The sequence below is a fragment of the Sciurus carolinensis genome, assembly GCF_902686445.1.
Source record: "Sciurus carolinensis chromosome 14 unlocalized genomic scaffold, mSciCar1.2 SUPER_6_x, whole genome shotgun sequence".
Taxonomy (NCBI): domain Eukaryota; kingdom Metazoa; phylum Chordata; class Mammalia; order Rodentia; family Sciuridae; genus Sciurus; species Sciurus carolinensis.
The window spans coordinates 705264-714061 of NW_025920104.1; positions in this window are offsets into that span (position 1 = coordinate 705264).

Consider the following 8798-nt stretch of genomic DNA (forward strand, 5'->3'; position numbering starts at 1 on the left):
AATTCATGTTAAAAGCAATTGGATTTTAGAGATGACCTGTTTGATTTGATATAGGTAACTGCTCAGTACTGGGCCTTGGAAATCTTGCCCTTTAAGCAACAAATGGTGAAACTAGCCCTGAGGCTGGTCTGTGACCAGGTGGAGTTCCAGGGTCTGTTCTGCCAAGGCCATGACCCCAGTTGGCTATCCAGGATGTTGAAAATTTTTCCTCCTTTATTGGAGGGGCTTCTTGATATTCCCCTGGGGAGGAGTGCAGGGTTGGCGGTGTGACTGAAGACTCTGCCCAGCACTCAGGTACTTTGAAGTAGTCACGAGATAGCATGTTTCTGGATCCTCGCACTTCTGACAGAGTGGGCCTGGCATGATTCCTACCCTGTGGTTGGGACAGTTCAAGATCCCAGCTGTCCATCCAGACCAGGGGGGGCGGAGCTGGGCAGAGCTGCTTCCTGGCATGGTAGTTCCCAGGCACAGCTGCCAATAGTCTGCTGTGCTTTTCCTGAGTTGGCACATCTGTATGAACTCTAAGGGCACAAGAGTCTAAAGGGGTCCTAAGCTACACTTTCTTCAAAAGAATCAGTAGGGACCTTGCAGCCTAGCTTGCTTACAATTCCAGTAGCCCGGGGACCCGTCCTCACCATATGGGGGATCATTAGTGTTCGCATATCAATGCAATACCCAGTTCCTAGGGGCTTCTTCTAAATCAGACCTCTGGTGATGCCACTTGGAACTGAGTGGCTCTTTGACAGCAATGCTGTCTCCAGTCTGCCAAAGAACACACCCTGCAGGACTCAGGGATTTCAGCTGGAGGATCACTGAGAGATGCAGATCCTTTTCTGTAGGCCAAGTTCAGATTTTCAAACACCTTGTTTAAAGTATTTTCCAGCATAATAAAAAAAACATTGTGCACTTCCCCTTCTCTTTGACCTTTCAGGCTTTACTATTATTGAAAGAGGAGGGTGAAATTCGCTGTTTCTTTCTGGGGGACAGTTGCATTTCTAAGTCCTGCCTGCTTCCTGTTTTCAGAGCCTGTCTGTCTGCGCCAGGTGGAGCAGATCCCAGAAACTAGTGTGCATGCTCACACACATGCCTCACAGATACTTATGAGTCCACACACATTTCCCTGTCCCCTGAACACTGGACACTGGAGTGCGACACACACACACACACACACACACACACACACACACTCCTCTGCTCCTTTGCTCTGTCCCAGGATTACCAGAGAGCCACAGAGATTACTGGAATCTCACAGCTGGCATCTGACCTGCTTTTGGAGCCCAGACTGGAGGAGAGCAAGTCATCCCAAGGAGTGCCAGGGCAGAGAAAAAGGGTCTGGTCGGGAGCAGGGAGGGGCCCATGGAGGAAAGCAAGCCTGGAAGCTGGATTCTCCCCTTTGTCCTCTGGGTGCACAGCCAAGGGCAGTGAGTCTGTCGGATCTGTGAACTAGGAAGTGCCCTCAGGAAATCTGATCCCTTTGAGGAAAGAGTGGAGTTCTCTTGCATGGCTGGGGGTCCTGGGGATCCAGAAAGTGGAGGAAAGCCTGTGACCAGCAGGACCCTAATTCAACCTGCTTCACCAGCACCAGCATATGCTGTCCTGGGACTGGAACTCCAGAGGTTCTGACTACAGGTGAGGATTCCTGAAGAGGCTGATGCCATCTCCAGATTCCCCTCCTTGCCCCTCTTCTGAGCTTCACACACAGAGCGCAGGGTGCCTGTGCCCCAGAATTTCAAGCCATGTTACTGAGAGTCTCTGCTGCACCTGTTGGGTCCCAGGTCCACTTGCCAGCTGGACAAGACCAGCCAGGTTTCCTCCTCCCAAGGGGAGTGGGGCAGCGGGCCATGGGTAGTGGAGGTGCACACTGCCAGTGGCCACTTCCTGCCTGGCCAACTCTTGGCTGTCCAGAGAGGACAAGGCTCAGCTCATTATTATCCTGGTGCCTTCCTGGGACAGCTGATGGTACACCCCACCCTGCTCTCTGCCCATCATGACCTTTCTGTGGGACACCCAGAGAACACATCTGGCCCCTCCTATCTCCATTTCCATTTTCTGGAATTTCCTGCAGCCAGTGGATTTGCCTCCCCTACCGAAGGAGAGAAGTTCAGATGTCTAGCTCCTGGGTAAAGGTCAAACTGAATTTGCTGGTAGCCTATTCCTTCCTGCCTCCCAGACTCTGCTACATAAAGTGCTGAACCTGGTGAAAGCCATGGTCCTGCTGAGGTGGCCTGAGTGAACAATGATGACCCTGAGCACCCTTCTCCTGGTGCCCCAGGGCTGCCTGCTGAACACTGCACAGGGCCCCCTTCATGAGGAAGTCTATATGATAATCAACCACAGCCTTGAGAGGTGGGTGAAGGCGCCGGGGGATTCCACCCTGTGCTAGGCAGAATCTGCCTTGGTAGTTGGGCTTCTCATGGGGGTCTGTCCGCGTCATGTCTTCTGAGCAGTGGCACCAGGGTGCTTAGGGGAGCCTGTCAGTCTTCTGCCTGCTTCACATGAATTTCTTCCCACATGTGACTATCCCTGCTCGGCCAGTCCCTGCAGTGTCTTCTCAAGATGCCGGCCCCTCCCAGGATGCCGCCCAGGTTCTCCGCCAGCCAGACCTCATGTGCCAGCAGTGCATCCTGCTCCATCTCTCTGGTTATTTCCTCTCCCATTTGGCAGCATTTTCTGTTCAGGACTCAGACAACCCTTGCTCTGCTCCTTCAGAGCCCTGGCCTCTGTTCACCGATACCTTCCCCCAGGGCTGGTGACACTCATATCAAGTGTTCTCTGGAGACAGACTTGCTTTACAGGGCTTTGGGGAGCTTCTTTCTCAACAGAGGGAAGCACAAGACATGGCCTTTGGGGTGTGAGGCTCTGGAACTGCACTTGGTAGACCCTAGGATCTTGTTGGCACAGGGGATGTCCGGAACTACGTTACTGGGAGTTGAAAGGATTGTGCAGGTCTCAGTGCTGCAGGATTCTTTGTCCCTTCAGAAGGAACTTTCCAGGTGTGTGACTAGAGGCCTTCCCAGCCAGAAGTCCTGAGCCCCACTCATGGGCAGATGTGTGCTGCCCATGTCTCTCACAGATTGGACAAGGGCTCCCACACACTGGGCCATCTGTGTGCAAGTGGTTTCTGGCTACTGCCCCTCCACCCACCACAGGACAGTGTAGCTCCAATGGGCTCTTGCTCCAGCAATGTCTAAAATATTTGCTGGCTGGCCCTTTAAAGAATGTCTGGGCTGACCCTCTGTCCAGGTAGGGACATGTGCCTCCATGACCCCCTCGCTCCTTCCACACACAGCCAGGAGAAAAAGTCTTTGGTAGCCTGGCCTACATCAGGGAAAAAGAGTCAGACACTTGTCACATGCAAAGGTGGAGCAACACCCCACCTCTGTCCTCATGCCAGGAAAACAGGCATGTGGCACTGCTCTGGTGACTTCCCTGCCTGCAGCACAGCACTGCTCTGCTGGGCCATGCAGGCTCCTGCTGAGCCTCAGGCCCCTTCTTCAAAGTGATGTCCCAGCAACCACTGCCCTCTCCACTCCCATGCAAAACCACCTTCCCTGTCGGCCTGACAGCCACCATCAGATTGGAACAGTGCTAGCCCGCAATCACATCTAGTGCAATGCCTGAGAGTCCCTAGGTTGTCACATAGTGGCAGACATTGCTTCTCCTGTGGAATCCACAATCTCCAGACCTCACTCACAGTTTGTTACTTTGAGCCCCATGTGGAGTGGTTGTCTGGCGATTAGAGTCCCGAGTGTGTGACAGATGCCTCTGGAAAGTGAATCCGTGCCTCCCTGTGAAGCTCACTCCATGAGACACCAGGAGGAAGCCTCTGGAGAGCATGCCAGAATTCTGCCCAGCACTCACACTTATGGGTGGCTTCATAGTTGGTGTCACTGACCATCCTTATGATCTTTCTCTCTGGCCAATGTGGTCTCTGTACAGCACCTATGACTGGGTTCGCACCAGGTAACAGCACAGGGCCATGTTGCTGAGGGTGGGGCAGCTGTCACCAACCTCCTGTGAGCCAGGCCACCCACCTCCTGTGCTCTGACTTATGCAGAATTTAGAGAAATCCCAAAAGAGACACTTTTCAAATACTGCTACAGATTCTTGCTCCAAACCCCGGGCAGCAATGGAGATGGTGACAACTGGCTAGAGTGGTCAGGTGCCCTCAGTCACAAACATGCCCTGAGATGTGTGCTCAGGAAGACCAAGCGACCCACTTCCTCTGAGAACGCCGAAGAGAAGGCCGCTTCACCAGCAGCTTCTTGCTTTTTCTGCTCAGAGGCATTTTACTAGGAAGAGGGGCAGGGCTGTGAGGGGTGGGCTGGCTCCTGAGCTGCGGCTGGTGATGGCTGACCCAGAGCCAGCCTTGCAGGAGCTCTTCCAGGACCTGGTTGGCACCTTGATGGCACAGTTGCATGTGATTGTGAGTCTGCAGGACCCAGCACAGGGTTTCCCAGGGCTGCTGTTCCTCAACCCTGCAGCTCAGGGTCTGGCCAGTTAGTGCCAGCATGCCTGTGGCCATTCAAAAGCACAAAGTCAACTTTGGTAGGTTTTAGCTGTGGGTGCTTTGTGTCTTTCTGCATTGAATTTATGGAAAAGAGAGTAAGGGGTGCCCTTCCAGATGGCAAGGTCGAGGGCCTTTAAAATTCTATTTTGAGCTTTTAGGTTCTTGAGACCCCAATACAATTAATAATGTGGTATTATTGATACCCTTTGGGCAAAAATTCCCTTTTCTTGGCAACAAATGGAATAATTTAGTAAGTACTATACCCAAGGTGCCACATACTTAATAAGTATTGTACTTTAGTCTTTGAAAATCAAAAAATATTATTTGAAATCAGATTAATTAAAAGGCTATTCTTACTACAATGGTGCATTTCCCGTAGCCCTGTTACAATAAGAGAAACAGGTTGGACTTAAATTCTGTCTGGAGGAGCTGCCCTACAAGGGTCTAGGCCTTTTTGCCATGGGCTGTCTAATTCTGACCCAGATGGAGGATGGGTACAGAACTCAGGGTAAGCAAGAGCCAGATCTCCTGGCATATTCCAGGGTAAGGAGGACCAGGCTTGTCAGGGCAACAGCCTGAGCTTCTGAACCCGCGGCTTCAGACAAGAGTGCGGGTGGGCAGCATTCAAGCCCTGCCATGTGTCCCCCCTTGCCCTTTTTTCAGGGAACAGGCCCTCCTGATCCCTCCAGGCCAATGGCCACACTATACCCCAGGAAGCTGCTCCCAGTACCCATAACTGCAAGCACCCCCTGTCCTCCACCCTGGCCAGCTCCCTTTCCCAAGACCTCTCCTCGGAGTGTTGGAGGAGTTCTTCTGCCTCCCTGAGCATGAGCCTCCAAGGACACACACTTGGAGGTGCCTTCAGTGTGGCAGAACACCAAGCAGCACAAGTGAGGGGCAGGAGACCACTTAGGACACAGAGGGAGCCACTCTAAAAGGGCCTGGCAAGAGCAAGGACTGTTCCTGGCATCTGCAGGCCCACCTGACCTGCCATTCCTTCCTTGGGTGTGAAATCCTACAAATCCCATTTCACCCAATGCCTAGAGTTGCATCTCCATCAATTGCCCTCCAGTATCCCTGGCAGAGATGCTGCCATGTTGGTGTTGCTGGCACCCACTTCCTCTCCCAGTGGCTGAACCAAGGCCTGCCCCTGCCTGCTTGGCCAAGCTGTCCTGGAGTGCCTGCAGATGCAGGGAAGTCCTGGGACTGGTCCATGAGAAAGCTCTGGCACCCTTGCTGGACATACCAGTGCAACAGGCTTTCTGTGTCCCTCTGTCTGTGGAGTCTGGCTCTGAGCCACTGACTCAGCTCTCCGAGGCCTGGTGTCATTCTGAAACATACACTTGACCTCGACTTAGTGTTTCTTGACCACCTGTTGGCCTAACTCCACCAGCACAAAGCCCTGGGGACCCTGAGTTCACACCTTCTGACCCCTCACTCCCTGAAGCCTCTGAGTTACAGCAAAACAGGGTGGCAATGGTAGTGCCTGCAGGTCGGGGTGCAGAGTGAATGTTGAGAGGCCCCCACAAAAGGACACTGCATTGACTGCAGAGCTCACTGTCTCTAGCCTCCACTCCATGGCTAGTTTTCTGGAGACTGCTCTCCTCCTACACGTGCTTAACAGTGAAGAAAACAAGGCTATGAAAAGAGACTTCTAGATCAGAAAACTTACACTTTTTAAATTCTGGCTTTTCATAATTCCACTGCTGGGCAGAAATCTTATGAAAAAAATACACTTGCCCTGGATTTTCTATATGGACTTTTCTTCAAGAAAATACAAAAGGAAGTATTCTTGGAATAGACTTGCCTCTGCTTCTTGCCCCACTAAAATGCATAGAGACCTGTGTGTGTGTTTCTACATGCATGCGTGTCCGCATGTGTTCATGTGTGTCTGTGTGCATACATGAGTGTGTATATGTCTCTGCCTGTGTGTATCTGTATGTGTCTGTGTGTGCATGTTTGAATGTGTATCTCTGCATGAGCATGTAGGCGTCTCTGTGTGTGCATATGTCTGTGTTTGTGCCTGTGTGTGCATGTTTGAATGTGTGTGTTTCTGCATGTTTATGTGTGTGTGAGTGAACTCCCTTGCACTTGGGCACATATTTGGAATAGAGAATGGTGTCTTCACAGATGACCTTTGGACTCCTAAGTTTGGAATGTCCTCATTTTTGAGCTGACTGCATGGGGCGGTGTAGTTTAAGGCTGCTGCCCTTGAGAACCTGTTCAACCAGTCTCTCCTGTGAAGGATCCCCTGACTGGTTTGCATGGTGCCTCACCTGCTGCAGTCTTGGGAGTGCAGTGAGGCAGGAGGGGGTCCTCTGGATCAGGAGTGCAGCAGGCCAGAAGGGGGTCTCCTCCCAGGCTGCAGTGGCCCTGACATGGAGCCCAGTCACTTCACCCCCAGGGCCCCCATGCCCTTGGCACTGGTTGAATCCCTTGGCTGGTGGAAGTGGTTTCCCAGTTATGTGGCATTGAAGGGAGGTGGTGACAGCACTGTGCAGTGGGGACACCTGGACAGGCTGGGGGCAGGGAAACCCTGTGTCAATGCCTGACTGGCGCTTTTCTCCTTTTCTCTTTTTAATCAATTGGTTTTTATTTGCTTCTTTTCGGTGTACAAGACAGTAGGGCACATTTGGCACAAAAGGCATACACAGGCATTCCTTCCAACTTTGAGGAGGTCCATGATGGGGAGTTTCACTGGCCTGTGTTTGTATACAAACTAGGAAAGTGAGTCCCATTCCCTAGCTGTCTTTCCCATCCCCGTTCCCCTCCCCTCATCCCCCATTGTCTAATCCAGTGAATCTTCCCCTTCCCACCCCACATTCCCAAATCAGAGAGCCTTCACCTTTGGTTTGGGGTTGGCTTACATCACCTAGAGTGAGGGTCTCCAGCTCCATCCTCAGCTAGAACTGAGGTTCTAGCTTTCCCAGAGTATCGGATGACCATGTCCCCACCTCCTGAAGCAACTGTGGTGCCCACTAAGGCCCCTGAAGCCATGCTGTGTTTCAAAGGACCTCAGAGGTCTAAGCAGTCCTTGTGCAACCACTGTGCTACCTCCATGTGGGTATGGGTGCTGTCCTCACATCTGCTTCACAGCAGTCATGCCAGTCCGTCCTCCCTAGTGTGTTCAGTGTGTCAAAAGTGCCCCTAACCCAGGGTCTGTATTCAACTGATTGCCACTGGAAGCCAGGACTGCACATGCCTGGCCATGCCCTACAACTGAGTCATAACCCAGCCCAGGGCAACAGTGTCCCTAGTCCTGTGATGGAATGCAGGCCTGCACATGCCTCATCATGCCCTACCACTGAGCCACACCCACACCAGGAAAACAGAGTCCCCAGTCCTGGGATGAAATCTAGGCTTGCACACGCCTGGCCATGGCTGACCACTGAACCATACGCAGCCCAGGGCAATGATGTTCCACTCAAGATATAGAACCTAGAGCCCCACACACCTGGCCATGCACAAGCACAAGGCCACACCCCAGCCCAGGGCAACAGTGTCCCTAGTCCTGGGATGGAACCAAGGCCTGCACACAACTGACCATGCCCTACCACTGAGCCATACCCAGTCCAAAGCAATAGCGTTCCCAGTACTAGGAATAGAACCCAGGCCTGCACATGCCTGGCCATGCCCTACATTGAACCACACCCAGCCCAGGGCAACAGTGTCCCCAGTACTGGGATGGAACCCAGTCCTCCAGAGGCCTGGCCATGCCCTACCACTAAGCCACACCCCAGCCCAGGGCACTACACAGGGAATGATTAAGAATGTGGACCAAGAAGCTGGAGAGTGGGAGAAAATCTTTGCTAGCTACTCTTCTGAAAAACATTAATATCAACAATACAAAGAGAACTGAAAAAATGTTACACCCCCAAACAAATAATGGAATAAATCAATGAACAAATGAGTTAAACAGAAGCTTCTCAAGGGGAGAAGTGCAAATGGCCAATAAACATGAGAAGAGAAGCTCACCTCCTTGGACACAGGGGAAATGCAAATCAATACTACACTCAGATCTCACACCAGTCAGAATACAAGTCATCAAGAGAACCAACAAAAACAAATGCTACAGGTCATATGGATCAAAAGAGCACTTTCACACTCTTGGTGGTATTGCACATTAGCATGACTACTATGGAAAGCAGTATGGAGGTTCCTTAAGAGACCAGGCATGGAACCACCATAGCACCCCACTATATCACTCACTGGTATTGATCTGAAAGAACAGTCATTGTACAAATGACTGTTACACTTGTAGCCAAGTTCACTGAAGCTGATCACAATA